Raw genomic sequence first — 21,238 nt, forward strand, 5'->3', positions numbered from 1 at the left:
GAACAGAAACCAGGCTGGGAAGCGAGGTCTCTGGATCTCGGAGCTGGCTAGCTGGGTGACTAAGGGAAAGAACCTCAAAGCGTCCCCAGTTACACCCCACCCTGCCCTGACTGCCCTGACCGTGAGCTCGGACAGGACGGGGTACTTACATCTTGGCCCCGGAGCGGTCGGCCACCGAAGCCCGCGGCTATCTGGAGATGCGGCAGAGGAATGCCGAGTTCCGTTCGCCCTCCAGCTTTGACTGTACGCCCCACGGGGGACGGCGACTGTGCCCGACCTGATTGATTTTTACCCACCCGAGTGCTTAGAAGGGTGCTCGACACATAGTAAGTGTGTAAGAAACACCAAAAAGCCCCCCAAAAGAGTACAGCTAGTGGGGCCCCTCGAGACTGCAAACTCGATGTGGGTAGGGAATGTGTTTGTTAATTGTTATGCTGTACTCTCCCAAGGGGTTTGCAGTGTTCTGCACACAGTAAGCGCTCAATAAATATGACTGAATGAATGAATGAAAGGAGGGAGAGGGAAGGGTTTCCCACAGGGTTAGTAATCTGGAGGCCGATGTCCGGGACTGACTGACATCATGTCCGGGCCTCCTCCCCGGAAAAATCCTACCAGCCTGAAACTCTCCTCCCCTGAGGCCAAACCCTCGGGAATGGAGAGTACCCGACCCCGGTGGCTCGAACTAAGACCAAAACCCCCCGCTAAAGCCCCCAGCCTAGCACAATCCCCTCTAGACTATGAGCTCGTTGTGGGTTGGGAATATATCTGATGCTATATTGTACTGTCCCAAGCTTTTTGCACACAGTAAACAATCAATACGATGACAAATGTTATAATTATTATTATTATCTGTCGCAAACTTCAGATTTATATGAATGTCTGCATTACTCTGTTAGTGTGAACTCCTTGTGGGCAGCAAGGAACGTACCTTGTACGTATTCTGTACTTCCAAGCACTTAGGACGATACACGGATCCCCGTCGGTTCCCAATAAATATCATTACTTTGTACAGTGCTCTGCACACAGTAGACGGCTCAATAAATACGATTGAATGCATGAATGAATGACTATTTTACCCAGATTAACTTTTCACGGCCTTTTCTCATAAAGAAAAAAGTGTAAATAAAACAAGGGAAATCTTTTATTGTAAATCTTCAAACCAGTGGTTCAATTCTAAATGTGTCTCAGTGGACCTCTAGGCTGTGAGCTTGTCGTGGGCAGGAAATGCATCCGATCATTCATTCCTTCAATAGTATTTATTGAGCGCTTACTATGTGCAGAGCACTGTACTAAGCGCTTGGGATGAACAAGTCGGCAACAGATAGAGACGGTCCCTGCCGTCTGACGGGCTCACGGTCTAATCGGGGGAGACGGACGGACGAGAACGACGGCGATAAATAGAGTCGAGGGGAAGGACGTCTCGTAAAAACCGATGGCGACTAGATAGAATCGAGGCGATGTACGATTCATTAACAAAATAAATAGGGCGATGGAAATATATACAGTCGAGCGGATGAGTACAGTGCCGTGGAGATGGGAAGGGAGAGGTGGAGGAGCGGAGGGAAAGGGGGAAAAGAGGGTTTAGCTGCGGAGAGGTGAAGGGGGGTGGCAGAGGGAGTAGAGGGAGAAGGGGAGCTCAGTCCGGGAAGGCCTCTCGGAGGAGGTGAGTTTTAAGTAGGGTTTCGAAGAGGGGAAGAGAATCAGTTTGGCGGAGGTGAGGAGGGAGGGCGTCCCGGGACCGCGGGAGGACGCGGCCCGGGGGTCGACGGCGGGACGGGCGAGACCGGGGGACGGCGAGGAGGTGGGCGGCGGAGGAGCGGAGCGTGCGGGGTGGGCTGTGGAAAGAGAGAATGGAGGAGAGGTAGGAAGGGGCGAGGTGACGTAGAACCTCGAAGCCTAGAGTGAGGAGTTTTTGTTTGGAGCGGAGGTCGACAGGCAACCACCGGAGTTGTTTAAGAAGGGGAGTGACGTGCCCAGATCGTTTCTGCGGGAAGATGAGCCGGGCGGCGGAGTGAAGAATAGACCGGAGCGGGGAGAGGGAGGAGGAAGGGAGGTCAGAGAGAAGGCCGACACGGTAGTCTAGCCGGGATATAACGAGAGCCCGTAGCGGTAAGGTAGCCGTCTGGGTGGAGAGGAAAGGGCGGATCTTGGCGATATTGTAAAGGTGAGACCGGCAGGTCTCGGTGACGGATCGGATGCGTGGGGTGAACGGGAGAGACGAGTCAAGGATGACACCGAGATCGCGGGCCCGAGAGACGGGAAGGATGGTCGTGCCATCCACGGTGATAGGGAAGTCTGGGAGAGGACCGGGTTCGGGAGGGAAGATGAGGAGCTCGGTCTCGCTCATGTTGAGTTTTAGGCGGCGGGCCGACATCCGGGTGGAGACGTCCCGGAGGCGGGAGGAGATGCGAGCCCGAAGGGAGGGGGAGAGGACGGGGGCGGAGATGTAGATCTGCGTGTCATCTGCGTAGAGATGGTAGTCGGAGCCGTGAGAGCGGATGAGTTCACCGAGGGAGTGAGTGTAAATGGAGAACAGAAGAGTTGTACCGTACTCTCCCAAGCGCTAAGTACAGTGTTTTGCACACAGTAAGTGTTCAATAAATACGAGTGAGTGAATGAATGACCCTAGCATTATTTATATATGGTCAGGGACCCATCTAGGATGCAATGATCGCTAAGGAATAGTGATAAGGGCTCAATAAATTTGATTGAATCGAATGAATGAATAATTGTGGTATTTGTTATGTATTGACTATGCACCAAGCACTGTTCTAAAGGACAGGTAGATACAAGATAGTCAGGTCCCATGTGAGTCTCCCAGTCTAAGTAGGAGGGAGAGCAGGTATTGAAACCCCATTTTCCAGATGAGGGAACAGAGGCACAGAGAAATGAGGTGACTTGCCCAAGGTCACAGATCAGGTGGAGCCGAGATTAGAACGCGGATCCTCTGACTCCAAGGCCTGGGCTCTTTCCGCTACGCCGCGCGGCTTCTCGAGGAAGTAGAAGGCAGTAGAAGACCGAATCGAGAAGGCCAGCCCATCCTTTGGGAGGCTGTCAAAAAGAGTGAGGCGGGCGGTGCGTTATCAGGCTCCAGGTCAAACTAAAGGTGACCAGGGCTGTTGTGTCACCCAACGTGGATCCCTCACAGGCCCAACGCCCAGCTCCGAGAGAGGCTCCACCACCATCGATTAAGGGCCAGACTCGTTTCAAAAGGCCAGACGAGATGACAAACAAACGGAGCTCTGGAATGCAGTCGTATCTTCATTTGTTTACATGAATGTCTGTCTGCCCCTCTAGACTGTAAACTCATTGAGGGTAGAGAGTGTGTCTGATATTTATTCATATTATTTATTCCTCCCGCCTTCAAGACACCTGTACTTGGATGTCCTCCCGTCACCTCAAACTTAACATGTCCAAAACAGAGCTCCTTATCTTCCCACCAAACCCTGTCCTTCCCCTGACTTTTCCATCACCCGTAGACACGACCACCATCCTTCCTGGCTCCCAAGGCCGTAACCTTGGTGTTGTCCTTGACTCCTCGCTCAACTCTATATATCTTCATCACCCTATTTATTTTGTTTAATGAGATGTACATCACCCTGATTCTATTTATTTGCTATTGTTTTAATGAGATGTTCTTCCCCTCGACTCTATTTATTGCCATTGTTCTTGTCTGTCCGTCTCCCCCGATAACACCGTAAGCCCATCAGAGGGCAGGGACTGTCTCTATCTGTTGCCGATTTGTACATTCCAAGCGCTTAGTACAGTGCTCTGCACATAGTAAGCGCTCAATAAATACTCTTGAATGAATGATTTCAAGCCACATAATCTATCACCAAATCCTGTCGATTCAATCTGCACAACAGTAAACTAACATCACTAAAATCCTTACTCTCCTCTCCATCCAAACCGCTCCCATGTTAATCCCATCACTTATCCTATCCTGTCTTGATTACTGTATCAGCCTCCTTGCCGATCTGCCCCCATTTCTCCCCTCTCCAGTCCATGCTTCAATCTGCTGCCCGGATCATTTTTCTACAAAAAGATAAAGTCAATTTTCCCCATGCCTCAAGAACCTCCAGTGGTTGCCATCCATTTTCACATTAAACAGAAATTCTTTACCATCAACTTCAAAGCACTTAATCACCTTAAGCCCCTACCATTTCTCCTCGCTATTCTCCTACTACAAGCCGGCCCGCACACTTTGCTCCTCTAATGCCAACCTTTTCACTGTACTTTCATCTCATCTTTCTCGTTGCTGACCGCTTACCCACGTCCCGCCTGTTGCCTGTGCCAGGCAACCCCCTCCCTCTTCATATCCAACAGACAATTACTCTACCCCCTTCAAAGCCTTACTGAAGGCCCATCGTCTCCAAAAGGCCTTCCCTGACTAAGCCCTCTTTTCCTTTTCTTCCACTCCCTTCTGTGTCACCCTGACTTGCTCCCTTTATTCATGCCCCTTCACACTCTCACAGCGCTTATAATAATGTTCGTATTTGTTAAGCGCTTACTATGTGCAGAGCACTGTTCTAAGCGCCGGGGTAGATACAGGGTCATCAGGTTGTCTCTCGTGAGGCTCACAGTTACTCCCCATTTTACAGATGAGGTCACTGAGGCCCAGAGAAGTGAAGTGACTTGCCCAGAGTCACACGGCTGGGATGTATATACCCATAATTTATTTATTTATATTAATGTCTGTTTCCCTCTCTAGGCCGTTAAGCTCACTGTGGGCAGGGAATGTGTCCGTTTTATTTTCATACTGTGTTCACTCAAGTGCTTACTACAGTGCTCTGCACACAGTGAGTGCCCGGTCATGGCTCAGTGGAAAGAGCCCGGGCTTGGGAGTCAGAAGTCATGGGTTCAAATCCCGGCTCTGACACTTGTCAGCTGTGTGACTGTGGGCAAGTCACAACCTCTCTGTGCCTCAGTTCCCTCATCTGGAAAATGGGGATGAAGACTGTGAGCCTCACGTGGGACAACCTGATTCCCCTGTATCTACCCCAGCGCCTAGAACAGTGCTGTGCACATAGTAAGCGCTTAACAAATACCAACATTATTATTATTATTAAATAGACTGATTGATTAATATTAATGTCTGTCTCCCCTTCTAGACTGTAAGTTCATTATGGGCAGTGAATGTGTCTGCTAATTCTCTTGTCTTGCACTCTCCCGAGCACTTAGAACAATGCTCTGCACGCAGTAAGCCCTCAATAAATACCACTGATTGACCGAATGATAGTGCTGGATAATGCAAAAGGGCCCTGGGGACTGTTCTGCAGGCAGACTCAGAACCAGGCTCACACAGTGTTTAGAACAGTGTTCCGCTCACAAGGGCTCAGTGATTGATTGATTGACCGGGGAGACCAGAACATCGCGGAAAATCCTTACCATCAGTTCTAAAGCACTCGATCAATTTACCCTTTCCTACTTTACCGCACTGCTCTCTTACTACAACTCAGCCTTTATGCTTCGCTCATCTAATGCCAACCTACTCACTGTGCATCAATCTCAACTGTCTCACTGTCGACCTGTCGCCACGTCCTGCCGCTGACCTGAAATGCCCTCCTACTTTCATATGCAGCAATCACCCGCCCCCCCTTCAAAGCCTTATTGAAGGCACACCTCCTCCAAGAGGCCTTCCCAGACTAAGCCCTCATTTTTCTTCTCCCACTCCCTTCTGCGTCGCTCTTGTTTTTGGATTTGCCCCCTTTATTCATTCACGGTGTGAACATTTCTGTAGGAAAATGAGCTAGGTAACAGAGTGAAGTATGGACTGGAGTGGGGAAAGACAGGAGGCAGGGAGGTCAGCAAGGAGGCTGATACAGTCATCAAGGCCGAATAAGGTAAGTGCACGGATTAACACGGTAGCAGTTTGGCAGTGGATTTTACCGATGTTGTGAAGGTGGAACGGACAGGATTTAGGGTTGGATTGAATATGTGGGTTGAATGAGGGAAGGAAATTAAGGATAACGCCAAGGTTACGGGCTTGTGAGACAGAAAGGATGGTGGTGCCGTAAACATTGATGGAAAAGGCACGGGGAAGACAGGATTTGAGTGGAAAGATGAGGTGTTCTGTTTTGGACACGTTAAGCTTGAGGTTTCGGGAGGACATCCAAGTAGAGATGTTTTAAAGGTAAGAGGAGATGCGAGCCTGCAGAGAGGGAGGGAGATCAGGGCTGGAGATGGAGAGTTGAGTATCATCCGCATAGAGGTGATAGTTGACGTCTTGGGAGTAAATGAGTTCTCCAAGGGAGCGGGTGTAGATAGAGAATCAAAAGGGACCAGAATTGAACGTGGTAAATAGACTTAGAGAAGAAGAAGCAGTATGGGCTACTGGAAAAATCAAGGGCTTGGGAGTCAGAGAACCCGTGGCTCAGTGGGAAGAGCCCGGGCTTGGGAGTCAGAGGTCATGGGTTCAAATTCCGGCTCTGCCACTTGGCAGCTGTGTGACTGTGAGCAAGTCACTTCACTTCTCTGGGCCTCGGTGACCTCATCTGGAAAATGGGGATTAACTGTGAGCCTCACGTGGGACAACCTGATGACCCTGTATCTCCCCCAGTGCTTAGAACAGTGTTCTGCACACAGTAAGCGCTTAACAGATACCAACGTTATTATCCCCGATTAGACTGTGAGCCCGTCATTGGGCAGGGATCGTCTCTATCTGTTGCCGAATTGTATATTCCAAGCGCTCAGTACAGTGCTCTGCACACAGTAAGCGCTCAATAAATACGATTGAATGAATGAATGAATAATCCTGACTCTGCCAACTGCCTGCTGTGTCACTGCGTAAGGCAGGTGACTTAACTTATTTGTGCCTTAATTTCCTTATCTGTAAAATGGGGATTCAATTTCCTGTTCTCCCTGCTACTTAGACTGTAAATCCCTGGTGGGACTATGTTCATTCATTCATTCATTCATTCATTCATTCATTCAATTGTATTTATCGAGTGCTTACTGTGTGCAGAGCACTGTACTAAGCATTTGGAAAGTACAATTCGGCAACAGATAGAAACAATTCCTACCCCACAACGGGCTCACAGTCTAGAAGGGGGAGACAGACAACAAAACAAGTAGACTGGCATCAATTCCATCAAAATAGATAAATTATAATAACGATAATAATGATGGCATTTGTTAAGCACGTACTATGTGCCAAGCCCTGTTCTAAGTGCTGGGGGGGAGGGTTACAAGGCAATCAGGTTGTCCCACGCGGGGCTCACAGTCCTAATCCCCATTTTACACATGAGGTAACTGAGGTCCAGAGAAGTTAAGTGACTTGCCCAAAGTCACACAGCTGACAAGTGGCTTAGTTGGGATTAGAACCCATTACCTCTGACTTGCAAGCCCAGGCTCTTTCCACTGAACCACGCTGCTTGTCAAATTAAAATGGAGTTGGACACAGTCCCTGTCCCATGAGGGGCTCAAGTCTCAATCCGCATTTTACAGATGAGGTAACTAAGGCCCAGAGAGGTGAAGTGACTTGCCCAAGGGCACACAGCAGACAAGTGGTAGGGTCAGGCCTGTTCATTCATTCATTCAATCGTATTTACTGAGTGCTTACTATGTGCAGAGCACTGTACTAAGCGCTTGGAATGGACAATTCGGGAACAGATACGACAATCCCTGCCCAATAACGGGCTCACAGTCTAAAAGGGGGAGACAGCAAAACGAAACAAGTAGTCTGGCATAGATATCATCAAGATAAATAGAATCATGCACATCATTAACAAAATAGAATAATAAATAATATATACAAATAGGCACAAGTGCTGTGGGGAGGGGAAGGGGGAAGAGCAGAGGGAGGGAGTAGGGGGAGTGAGGAAGGGAGGAGGAGCAGAGGGAAAGGGAGGGCTCAGTCTGGGAAGGCCTCCTGGAGGAGGTGAGCTTGTTCTCTATCCACTATGCTTTGCTGTTTCTCACTATGCCATGCTGCTTTATAAATATATACACATCAATTAATAGAGTAATAAACATGTACAAATATACACAAGTGCTGTGGGGAGGGGAAGGGGGTAGAGCAGAGGGAGGGACTAGGGGCGAAGTGCAGGGGAGGAGGAGCAGAGAAAAAGGGGGGCTCAATCTGGGAAGCCTCCTGGCAGAGGTGAGCCCTCAGTAGGGCTTTGAAGAGGGAAAGAGAGTTAGTTTGGCAGACGTGAGGAGGGGGGGCAGTCCAGGCCAGAAGTAAGATGCGGGCCGGGGTCGACGGCGGGACAGACGAGAACAAGGCCCACTGAGGAGGTTAGCGGCGGCAGAGAAGCGGAGTGCGTGGGCTGGGCTGGAGGAGAGGAGAGAGGTGAGGTAGGAGGGGGCAAGGGGATGGACAGCTTGGAAGCCAGAAGTGAGGAGTTTTTGCTTCACGCGAAGGTTGACAGGCAACCACTGGAGATTTTTGAGAAGGGGAGTGACAATCTCCAGAGTGTTTCTGTAGAAAGCTGATCCGGGCAGCAGAGTGAAGTATAGACTGAAGCGGGGAGAGACTGGAGGAAGGGAGATCGGAGAGGAGGATGACACAATAATCCAGTTGGGATATGATGAGAGCTTGTACCTGCACGATAGTCATTTGGATGGAGAAGAAAGGGTGGATCTTGACGATGTTGTGAAGGTGAGACCGGTAGGTTTTGGTGACGGATTGGATGTGTGGAGTGAATGAGACCGTGGAGTCAAGGATAACACCAAGGTTGCGGGCCTGTGAGAAGGGAAGGATGGTAGTGTCGTCCACAGTGACGGGGAAGTCTGGGAGAGGACGGGGCTGGGGAGGGAAGATGAGGAGCTCAGTTTTAGGGGGCGGGCAGACATCCGGGTAGAGACGTCCTGAAGGCAGGAGGAGATATGAGCCTGGAGGGAGCGGGAGAGAACAGGGACGGAGATATAGATTTGGGTGTCGTCTGTGTAGAGATGATAGTTGAAGCCGTGGGAGCGAATGAGTTCACCGAGGGAGTGAGTGTAGATGGAGAACAGGAGAGGACCGAGAACTGATGCTTGAGGAACCCCTTCAGTTAGTGGATGGGAGGGGGAGGAGGAGCCCGCGAAGAAGACAGAGAATGAATGGCCAGAGTGATGAGAGAACTGGGAGAGGACGGAGTCAGTGAAGCCAAGATTGGATAACGTGTTGAGGACAAGAGGACGGTCGATAGTGACAAAGGCAGCTGAGAGGTCGAGGAGGATTAGGATAGAGTTGGAGCCATTGGATTTGGCAAGAAGGAGGTCATTGGTGACCTTTGAGAGGGCGGTTTCGGTGCAGTGGAGGGGAACGGAAGCCAGATTGGAGGGGGTCCAGGAGGGAGTTGGAGTTGAGGAATTTGAGGCGAGTGCAGATGATTCGCTCTAGGAGTTTGGAAAGGAAGGGTAGGAGGGAGATAGAGCAATAACCAGAAGGGGCAGTGGGCATACCCCCTTTTTAAATCAGGGAGATATGGGCATGTTTGATTAGCTTGCATCTACCCCAGCTTGAATCTACCCCAATATAGTGCCTGGCACATAGTAAGTGCTTACAAACAGCATAAAAAAAAAAACACCAAAGAAGCAAAAAACCAGCTCTGCTGACCATCCAACCTGATTAAATTGTATCTATCCCAGCACTTGACACATAGTAATCGCTTAACCGAGACCATAAGATATAGATAGAAACATTTCAAAAGGAAAGAGGACAGAAAATCAGCTCTGTGGGCACTGCTGGCAAAGGGAAATGGGGCAGGGCAAGGAAACCAGCTGTCTGTTTTCTGAGCAATCTCTTCCCGCAAAGCTAGGAATCCAGGAAGGCCACTGGCCCTGGGCTAGAGGCCAAGACTTTCTTGGGACCAGTCCAGGTGAATTCTCTAGGTCTCGATCTCTTAACCAACAGAAGGACTGTTACAACGACGTTACGCATCATTGATCCCACAGCTCTCCCGGCCCAAAAGGCCATGAGAAGCAGCATGGCCTAGTGGATAGAGCACGGGCCTGGGAGTCAAAAGGACCTGAGTCCTAGTCCCGGCTCCACCACTTGTCTGCTGTGTAACCTCTCTGTGCCCCAGTTTCCTCATATGTAAAATGGGGATTAACACTGTGGGTATCACGTGGTACAGGGACTCTGTCCCACCTGACCGGCTTGTATCTAACCCAGTGCTTAGTACAGTGTCTGGCACACAGTAAGCATTTAACAATTATCATTAAAAGAAAGGCGCCCTTCACCTCCGTCCCCGGGTTCTGCTGGTCAGTTGAATCTCTTCCTTCCGTCGTGTGTGAAAAGGCCAAGAGTCACGATGGGAGCCGGGGGGGGGGGGGGCACGTATGTACGTGTGTACATACGTGTATATGTAGGGAGATGGGGGGAAGGCTCAGAGTGGACCCTGGACCCCTCTAACAGTTTGGCAACTCACATGGTGACCACTATGCATCCATGTCCAGCACTGGGCTTTGCAGGAGCACAACCAAGTTCTTCCGCCAGCAAAGGGGGAAGGGGGAGGTGGGGAAGGCAGGTCTGCCCTGGAACCTTTCGGAGCTCCAAAAATCATCCAACCTGCTTAGAGAAGCAGTATGGACTAGTGGAAAGAGCACGGGCCTGGGAGTCAGGGGATCTGGGTTTTCATCCCAACTCCGCCGCTTGTCTGCCGTACGACTTGGGGCAAGTCAGTTAACTCCTCTGTGCCTCAGTTACCTCATCTGTAAAATAGGGATTAAATACCTGTTTCTCTCTCCCTCAGACCGTGAGCCCCATGTAGGGCAGGGACAAACCTGATTATCTCCTATCCACCCCAACGTTTGTACAAGGCTCAGCAGATGTCAAGCGCTTAACCGAATCCCGCAATCATTATTAACCGGTAGCTCACCGACACCCTGACACCAACCAGAAAAGGACAGAGATGGCGGGGGGGACTCCAGCTAGATTTTATGCAAAGGTCAGATCCGTGTTTGTCATCCTCGGTGGAAAATTCTCTACCCATACATCACAGACACCTCGCTGAACGTCACACTGGATTCGAAGTCAAGGTCATGAGGTTAAATTAAGCATTCCTTTTTAATGAGCTCTTTGTGTTATCAGTGGCTCCCCATTAAAGCAGCACGGTCTAATGGATAGAACACGGGACTTGGAACAGAGGGACCCGACTTTTAATCCCAGCTCCGTCACTTGTCTGGCGTGTAACCCTGGCTAAGTCAAATCTCTGTGCCTCAGTTACCTCATCTGTAAAATGGGGATTAAGACGCCGAGCCCCAGATGGGACCGGGACTGTGTCCAATCCGGTTTGCCTGTATCCACCCTAGTGCTTAGTACAGTGCCTAGCACATAGTAGCTTCTCTCTAAAGCTCCTCCAGGCTGGCTCTCTTCCCAACCCTCAGGGAGAGCCGCAGAACCTATGTTGATTGGTCAGTCAATCAATTAATGGTATTTACTGAGCTCTCACTGTGCGCAAAGCACTGTACTTCAGCGCCTGGGAGAGTATGATACAATAGAGTAGGGAGGCAAGCTCCTTGCCCATCAGGAGCCCCTGGCAAGTGAGGTCAGAAGCCCCTGGCAAGTGAGAGGAGGTTCCCTCCTTCCAGTGGGTTCAGTGGGATTTATTGAGCACCACTGTGCGCAGAGCACTGTACTAAACACTTGGGAGAGTACAATACAATAGAGTTGGTAGACACGTTCCCTGTCCGTAAGGAGAAGCAGCGTGGCCTGGCGGATAGAGCACAAGCCTGGGAGTCAGAAGGACCTGGGTTCTAATACCGGCTCTGTTACTTGTCAGCCATGTGGCCTCGAGCAAGTCACTTCATTTCTCTGTGAATCTTAATCCCCATTTTACAGATGAGGTCACTGAGGCACAGAGAAGTTATGACTTACCCAGTGTTACACACCAGACAAGAGGAGGGACTGGGATCAGAACCCAGGTCCTTCTGATTCCGAGGCCCAGGGTCTTTCCACTAGACAGGGACTGCGTCCAACCTGATTAGCCCGTAGCTACCTCAGCATTTAGTTCAATGCTTGGGACGTAGTAAAGCGCTTAACGAATACCACGAAGAAAAGACCTGGCAGTCTGGAGGGGGAAACAGATATTAAAATCAATAAATTATAGATATGAACATACATGCCGTGGGACTGAGGGTGGGGTGGAAATTATGTTTGTGTAAAATGTTTCCACGCCAGATCCCCATCCCCCTTGCACTTAGACAAACGATCCAGTGAAAGAATCTACCGCAGCTATGTACCAGTTCCTGTTTTTGTCCCACTTGCCTCCTCCCTTAGGAAGCTATTTGTCGAGCTGAAACACAAAGAACTGTCCTCCAGAAGGGAAGGGAGTAGTGGGGTTGGGGACGGGCAGGGCCAGAAGGAGGAGAGAACGTTCAGTTTGTTCTCCAAATAGACGGCGTTAGCGAAAGGGCACGTCAGGATTCCCTCTGCCAGTCACGCCTGTCCTGCCAACTCTGCAACTTCAAAGAATGCTGGGCTTCCCCGGTCAGAGCCACTGAGGCCCAGAGGGTCTGGGGAAGCCCCGGCCCTGCAGGACGGTGCTGAGGGCGGGGAGGGTGACTGAGGGTGGGGAGGATGATGAGACTGACGATGAGGGAGCCAAGTCCAGACTCTCACCACCAGCTTGGAGCCGCGGGCCCCGCTGCGGCCGGACAACTGCCCCAGAGATCGTCCCCGGGGGGTCCCGACCCCAGCGGGAAAAAAACCCTTCCCTTCAGCTGCCCCTTTTCGAGCCCTGTTATTTTCCCAGAGCTGCTCTAGAGGAGCTGAGGGCGGAGAGAGGTCAGGCAACGGTACACCAGACCAAGGAAGACATGTAAATGGATCTGGCAGTCGACAAGCTCTCTTTTCCCCTGACTCTCCTATCCCTTCTACAGAACAATAATAATAATAATAATAGTAGTACTTGTCAAGTGCTTACTCTGTGCCAAACACTGTTCTAAGTACTAAAGCAGATACGAGGTAATCAGGTGGCTCACAGTCTTAATCCCCATTTTCCAGCTGAGGTAACTGAGGCACAGAGAAGTGAAGAAGTGACTTGCCCAAAGTCACACAGTTGACAAGTGGAGGATCCGGGATTAGAACCCATGACCTCTGACTCCCAAGCCCGGGCTCTTTCCCCTAAGCGATGCTTCTCCTCATCATCTATGCACATCGTTCTGTACCCTTAGGGCATTTGCATTATATATTTATATATATATATATACATATTGTATATAATTATATATTCATGTACATGTACACACACACACGTGTATATATACACACACATACATACACATACACACCTGTATATATGTATATACGTATATGTACACACACACACATATATAGATATAGATATGGTATGTATTAAGCACTTACTATGAGCTAGGCATTGTTCTAAGCGCTGGGGTAGAAACAAGCTAATCAGGTTGGACATAGCTCATGTTCCACGTGGGGTTAACAGTCTGTCACTCAATCGTATTTATTGAGCACTTAATGTGGGCAGAACACTGTACCCAGTGTTCGGAAGAGTACAGTGTAACAATAAACAGACATATACCCTGCCCATAGTGAGTTTACAGTCTTAATCCCCATTTCACAGATGATGGAACTGAGGCACAGAAAAGTGAAATGACTTACCCAAGGTCACAAAGCAGACGGGTGGTGGAGCCTGGATTAGAACCCACGTCCTTCGGACTCCCAAGCCCTTTCCTCTATCCATTAGGCCACGCTGCTTCTCTCATTATATATGATATTCCCCATTCTACAGATGAGGTAACTGAGGCACAGAGAAATTTAGTGACTTGACGAAATTGGGATTAGAACTCAATCTAATCTTTCCACTCGGCCACGTTAATTCGCTTATTTTCTAATTCTTAGAGAAGGAGTGCGGCTTAGTGGAAAGAGCCCGGGCTTGGGAGTCGGAGGCTGTGGGTTCTAATCCCGGCTCGGCCACTTATCAGCCGGGTGTCTTCGGGCGAGGCACTTAACTTCTCTGGGCCTCAGTTACCTCATCTGTAAAATGGGGATGAAGACTGTGAGTCCCACTTGAGACGACCTGATTACCTTGTGTCTGTCTACTCCAGCGCTTAGAACAGTGCTTGGTACATAGTAAATGCTTAACAAATACCACCATTATTATTATTATCAATTAAATTATATTCTCTATTTATATTAATGTCTGTCTTCCCCTCTCTATTGTAAACTCACGGGCAGGGGACCTATCTACCGACTCTGTTGTGCTATACTCTCCTGAGCGCCTAGCACAGTGTTCTGCATACAAGTGCTCAATACCTTCCACTGATGATCGACTGACTGATGGAGAAAGACCTATGAAGGACAGCAGGCCTCAGGAAGGGTGCGATAAAGAGGTGGAAAACCCAATTATAGGACAGTGCTCTGCACATAGTAAGCGCTCAGTAAATACTATTGAGTGAATGAATGAAAGGACCAGAGAAAAGGAACAAAGTTGGGAAACCTACAACAGCAGCAGAGAAAAAATGGAAAGGAAGCTCTGGGTCGAAGAAGTCACTTGGCTACGAAGGTTCGGGGTAGCAATACTCACTGAGAATCTACTAAGTGCAATACACTGTACTAAGCATTTGAGATGGTACCTCACAAAGAAGTTAGGCATTTCCTGCCCACAAGGAGTTTACCCTCCCATGGGGGAGAGGGCCTTAAAAATATTGACAGCTGGAGGAATCCAACGTACAACGGAATGAACGTACACCGGGGAAGCAACGTCGCCGGGTGGAAAGAGCTCAGTGGAAAGTGGAAGAGTAGAAAGAGTCTGGCTTCCAGCCTAGCTCTGTCACTAGTATTCATTCAATAGTATTTATTGAGCGCTTACTATGCGCACAGCACTGTACTAAGTGCTTGGAATGGACAAATCGGCGACAGATAGAGACGGTCCCTGCCTCTGACCGGTTTACAGTCTAATCGGGGGAGACGGACAGACAAGAACAATGGCGATAAATAGAATCGAGGGGAAGAACATCTCATTAAAACAATAGCTAATAAATGGAATCAAGGTGATGTACAGCTCGTGAACAAAATAAATAGATATATACAGTTGAGCGGACGAGTACGGTGCTGAGGGGAGGGGAGGGGGGAGGAGCAGAGGGAAAGGGGGGAGAAGAGGGTTTAGCTGCGGAGAGGTGGGGGGGATAGCGGGAGCAGAGGGAAAAGGGGAGTTCAGTCCGGGAAGGCCTCTCGGAGGAGGTGAGCTCTAAGTAGGGTTTTGAAGAGGGGAAGAGAATCAGTTTGGCGGAGGGGAGGAGGGAGGGCGTCCCGGGACCGCGGGAGGACGCGGCCCGGGGGTCGACGGCGGGACGGGCGAGACCGGGGGACGGCGAGGAGGTGGGCGGCGGAGGAGCGGAGCGTGCGGGGTGGGCGGTGGAAAGAGAGAAGGGAGGAGAGGTAGGAGGGGGCGAGGGGATGGAGAGCCCACTAGTATGCTGCGTGACCTTGGGCAAGTCGCTTAGCTGTGCTTCAGTTTCCTCAACTGTAAAACGGGAATTAAATCCTACTTGGACCGTGAGCCCCATGTAGGACAGGGACTGAGCCCAACCTGATTATCTTGTATCTACCCCGGGGCTTAGAACAATGCTTGGCACATAGTAATCGCCAACCAAGTACCATCATGACGATGATGATTATTCTCATTATATTTACACAAGTGCTGAGGAGTATAAATAATAATAATAATGGATAATTATGGCATTTGTTAAGCGCTCACTATGTGCAGAGCACTGTTCTAAGCGCTGGGGGAGATACAGGGTCATCAGGTTGTCCCATGTGGGGCTCACATTTTTTAATCCCCTCTTTTAATAATAATAATAATAATGTTGGTATTTGTTAAGCGCTTACTATGTGCCGAGCACTGTCCTAAGCGCTGGGGTAGACATAGGGGAATCAGGTTGTCCCACATGGGGCTCACAGTCTTAATCCCCATTTTACAGATGAGGTAACTGAGGCCCAGAGAAGTTAAATGACTTGCCCGCAGTCACACAGCCGACAAGTGGCCGAGCCGGGATTCGAACTCATGACCTCTGACTCCAAAGCCCGTGCTCTTTCCACTGAGCCACGCTGCTTCTCTAGGCACAGAGAGGTTAAGTGACTTGACCAAGGTCACACAGCAGACAAGTGGCGGAGCCGGGATTAGAACCCATGACCTCTTTCTCCCAAGCCCGTGCTCTTTCCACTAAGCCACACTGCTTCTCCAAATATAAATCTGTAAATATATAGATCTGGGCTGAAAATGGCTGGTGGGCTTGAACAGGTTGGGGTGGTGGGGAGGAAAGAGGAGGAGAAATATCCCAAAAGATTCCAGTTTGAATCCAGGGACCGTGTCAGTGCTTCAGGCGGGGAACCCTCAACTGTCTTGTTAATGCAAACAATAAAATAAAAATAATAACTGCAGGATTTTTAAGCGCTTACTATTTGCCGAGCACTACACTAAGAGCTGGGGTAGGGACAATATAATCAGGTATGATACAGTCTCCATCCCGCTCAAGTCTCACAGCCAAGAGGAGGGAGAACAGGGAGGAGGGAGAATGAATCCCTATTTTGCAGATGAGGGAACTGAGGTACACAGAAGTGAAGTGATTGGAACCAGGTCCTGATTGGAACCGGGTCCTCTGACTCCCAATCCCATGCCCTTTCCACTATGGAAAAGAGCCCGGGGTTGGGAGTCAGAGGTCATTCGTTCGCATCCCGGCTCCGCCGCCTGTCAGCTGTGTGACTGTGGGCGAGTCACTTCACTTCTCTGGGCCTCAGTTCCCTCATCTGTAAAATGGGGGTTAGAACTGTGAGCCCCACGTGGGACAACGTGATGACCCTGTATCTCCCCAGCGATGAGAACGGTGCTCTGCACATAGTAAGCGCTTGACAAATGCCAACGTTATTATTATTATTATTAATCCCGGTCGGGTGACCCAACGTACGTGATTCGTTCTGCATTCGGCACCTACCTGCTCGTTCCAGAGGCATTTGTTCTCCTCCGCTTCTGCTCGGGGAAGACTGCGGGCTCCCCCCAGGACCGGGCCTGTGTTCCCGGGTTGCCGCGGGCTGGAAGGGCTATTGCAGAGGAAGGCTTCTGGCAGGAAACAGCTGTCGGTCCCGACTACATTCATCCTTTACCATCCCAGCCTGAAACAGACAATTTACCACTCAACTTTAATCCAGGTCTGAATGATTTAGCTGTCTACGGTGAAACACTGGCATTTTCCCATGGGATCATCCCAATGGGAAATGTCTAAACCCTTTTTTTCCTTTTAACCTCAGCCTGGTTTTTAGAGTAAATGGAAGAGAAAAAAAATGCATTTGAAACAAGCCGTTACAAGAGAAGCAAGAGTGGATAGAGCACCGGCTTGGGAGTCGCAAGACCTGGATTCTAACCCCGGCTCCACCACTTGTCTGCCGTGCGACCCTGGGGAAGTCATTTCACTTCTCTGAGCCTCAGTTACTCCTTTGTGAAATGGGGATTAAGACTGTGAGCCCCACGTGGGACGGGGACTGTGTCCAACCTGATTAGCTTGTAGCTAACCCAGCGCTTAGTGCTCAGCACACAGTGCTTAACAAAAGCAATTTAAAAAAAAAATCTGTTACAGTCCAACCGGACTCCCTCTCCATCAGCAGAGAGTGTCGCCAGGATACGTCCAAACCTGGACTGTCGCTCCTCACGTTTTATCGTCCGAAATTGGCTTTTTTTATGGTATTTCTTACGCGCTTACCATCCATCCAACATTGTTCTAGGAGAAAGTTCGGACACAGTTCCTGTAGAGCACGGGGCGCTCAGTCTAAGTAGGAGGGAGAACAGGTATCTCCATTTTGCAGTTGAGAAAACTGAAGCAAAGAGATGTTACGTGACTTGTCCAAGTTCACGCAGCCGGCAATTAGCAGAACAGGACACGGGGCAAGGAAGCCAATCCCTTTCCCTCCCCACCCTACAAGGGAATTAACACGTCTCTTCCGGCTGCTCTTGAATATTCTCCTTTATTCCAAGGCTTTGGTTCACTTTCTTCGCCACTGCAGATGGGGTAAAAGGTATCAATCAATCAATGTCATATTTTTGAGTGCTTGCTATGTGCACAGCTTTGTACTAAGAGCTTGGGAAAGTACAATATAATAGAATCGGTAGATGTAACCTCTGCCTGCAAGAAGCTTGCAATCCAGAGGGCAGCGCGGCTTAGTGGAAAGAACACAGGCTTGGGAGCCAGAGGTTGTGGGTTCTAATCCCGGCTCCGCCCATTTGTCAGCTGTGTGACCTGGGGCAAGTCACTTAACTTCTCCGTGACTCGGTTACCTCATCTGTCAAAGGGGGATGAAGACTGTGAGCCCCGCGTGGGACAACCTGATTACCTTGTATCTGTCCCAGCGCTTAGAACAGTGCTTGGCACAAAGTAAGCACTTAACAAACAGCAACATTTTTATTATTATTATCATATTAGAGCACGGGCCTAAGAGTCAGAGGACCTGGGTTTTAATCCCGGCACCTCCACTTACCTGTTATGTGACCTGGGGCAAGTCACTTCAATTCTCTGTCCCTCAGTAATTTCATCTGCAAAATGGGGATTAACTGGCACACAGTAAGTGCTTAGCAAATGCCATTAAAAAAAATTACAGGGGAAGACAGACCCAAGGCATCCTGAAACCCACCTGTCATTCACGATTCAAAATTCCCATGCAAGTCCCAAGTCTCAGAGGCCATCCCGGTCAACACCTGGTGGTGATAAAGATTTCTGTTTTTCTTGCCTTTCTGGGGAGGGGTGTGTGAAGGAGACAGGGAGCAAGCCTGGGGGGTGAGGGAGAGAGAAGCAGTGGGCTTCCCCAGAGATTGACTTTGGAAAGAGCCCGGGTTTGCAAGTCAGAGGTCAGGGGTTCGAATCCCGGCTCCGCCACTTGTCAGCTGTGTGACTGTGGGCAAGCCACTTAACTTCTCTGAGCCTCAGTTCCCTCATCCGTAAAATGGGGATTAAAACTGTGAGCCCCACGTGGGACAACCTGATCACCCTGTATCTATCCCAGCGCTTAGAAGAGTGCTCTGCACATAGTAAGCGCTTCACAAATGCCAACGTTATTAACATTATTATCTGGGCAGACACTGACCATATGCTCTGTTGCCTCACCTCATAGCTCTTACTCAGGTTTCCAGAGGTCCCAAGACTGTAAGCCCATCAAAGGGCAGGGACTGTCTCTATCTATTGCCCATTTGTACATTCCAAACGCTTAGCGCAGTGCTCTGCACATAGTAAGCGCTCAATAAATACTATTGAAATACTAATGAATTGAATGGGACTGGGAAGCGGGGACCCTGGCCCTGAGCGGTGAGAGACTATCGAGGGGGCGGGGAGTGTTGGTGCTCCCACATAAAGGGATGTGGGGGGAGTTGTCTGAGTGCTAAGAAGTTTCCCTTCCCCTTCCTTCTTAAAGCTAGGAGAGCCAGGTTCACAAACTGAAGAATCTTCCTGATTATTAATAATAATAATTGTGATATTTGTTAAGCGCTTTCTTTGTGCCAAGCACTATACTAAGCGCTGGGGGGGATACAAGCAAATCGGGTTGGACACGGTCCCTGCCCCGCATGGGGCTCACGGTCCTAAGAAGCCCCATTTTACAGATAAAAATAATAATAACGATGGTATTTGTTAAGCACTTGCTATGTGCCAGGCACTGTACTAAGTGCTGGGTGGATACAAGCAAGTCGGGTTGAAAACAATCCCCGTCCCATGTGGGGTTCGCAGTCCCAACCCCCCATTTTACAGATGAGGTAACTGAGGCCCAGAGAAGCGAAGTGACGGCCACACTGCGGACAAGTGGCGGAAATGGGATTAGAACCCATGACCTCCTGACTTCCAGGTCTGTGCTTGGTTTGACCTACGGTACATTAAAACCCTACTAGGATGCTTTGCCAGGAGACGAGCTACTGAACGCTTAACAGGAAAAATTTCCTAGGAGCCAATTTCAGAGTAGGAAAAATAAAATAGGAAATACTAAACAATCAACCATCCTATAAAGAATCTATCTTTGTTTTTTCTTGAGGAAAATTGGGGATGTCTCTGACCTCAAACCTTTTCTTAAATGTAAGCTATACAATGGGATGGAATTACAGTGAAATTATACTGCTGGAAGGGCACGGGAAGAGGACGTACGGACGACATGCCTTTCAGGAATTCCCAATAATCAGGCAGCATAAAAAAAAAAAAATCTGGTCAGGATGTAGAAAAACAGAACTCCACATTGTGTTGTTGCTATTGTCTTATGCTGTTGAGTTGTTTCCGACCCGTAACGATGCCACGGACACATCTGTCCCAGAACGCCCCACTCTCCATCTGCAATCATTCTGGTAGTGGAGCCATCGAGTTTTCTTGGTAAACTCAAGGTTTTCCATGGCCTCCTTCCACGCAGTAAACCTGAGTCTCCGCCCTCGACTCTCTCCCGTGCCGCTGCTGCCCAGCACGGGTGAGTTTCGACTTGTAGCACATTGCCTTCCACCCACTAGCCACTGCCTAAGCAAGGAATGGAACGGACGGGCCTCCGCTTGACTCTCCCTCCCATAGATGAGACTGGTAGAGGACTGGAAACTCTCCAAATCTGACCCTGAGAGAGGCCACGTTGTGGTAAATGGCTCAAAATGTGGAAAAACCCCATGGTGACTAGGTCTTGGTCCTGCAACTGGTAATTAAACAAGCTGCTATAATTTCTGACGTTTCTGCTGTCCTATTTTGGCACCACCATACTTACGTGCGATCGTACGTATTGAGTGGTTAGTGTGTGCAGGGCACTGCATTAACCTCTCATACACGTGTGAGAAGCCCCCGTCAGAATTTGGTCGTCGGGATTTTAAATGACAACCGCATCCCTGATCAAAAATTAGAGCTCACTTGGCTTAAATCAGATTTCTCAGATATTAGGCCCAAGTTTCTCCATTGGAGGGTCCAATACTTCTAATTCGAATCAATAATATTGTTTCAATTTTAAATTTGCATTCCCAATGGAAAAAGTCTCAAATCAATCAATCAATGGTATTTACCAAACGCTTACTATGTGCAGATCACTGTACTAAATGCTTGGGAGAATTCAACAGAATCAGTAGACACGGTCCCTGCCCGTAACGAGTTTAGACGGGGAGACGGACATTAATACGGATGAGTACGTAATTTATGATACACAATTTAAAGATATGTCCATAAGTGCCGGGGGGTTGGGTGAGGGTTGGACATCAAATGTCCAAAGGTCACAGATCGAGGTGCATAGATGACGTAGAAGGGAGAGGGAGCCAGGGAAACCAAGGCTTTATTGGGGAAGGCCTCTTGGAGG

The 21,238-nt window shown here is 49.3% G+C and overlaps 1 protein-coding gene across 5 annotated transcripts in view; it reads right to left on the minus strand.

Annotated features, from left to right (window-relative positions):
* RIN2 (Ras and Rab interactor 2) overlaps positions 1-21,238 on the minus strand; it is a 248,243-nt gene that overhangs the window by 189,722 nt on the left and 37,283 nt on the right. For 4 of the 5 annotated variants that reach the window (XM_029066539.2, XM_029066566.2, XM_029066548.2 and 1 more), the window contains exon 2: positions 16,891-17,068. The gene's annotated coding sequence lies outside the window, so the exon portion shown is untranslated. Of the gene's footprint in view, positions 1-16,890; positions 17,069-18,577; positions 18,642-21,238 lie in introns of all 5 variants that reach the window. The other variant, XM_029066556.2, reaches the window with a different exon arrangement.

Source organism: Ornithorhynchus anatinus, chromosome 1, assembly GCF_004115215.2.
Source record: "Ornithorhynchus anatinus isolate Pmale09 chromosome 1, mOrnAna1.pri.v4, whole genome shotgun sequence".
NCBI classification, from domain to species: Eukaryota; Metazoa; Chordata; class Mammalia; order Monotremata; family Ornithorhynchidae; genus Ornithorhynchus; species Ornithorhynchus anatinus.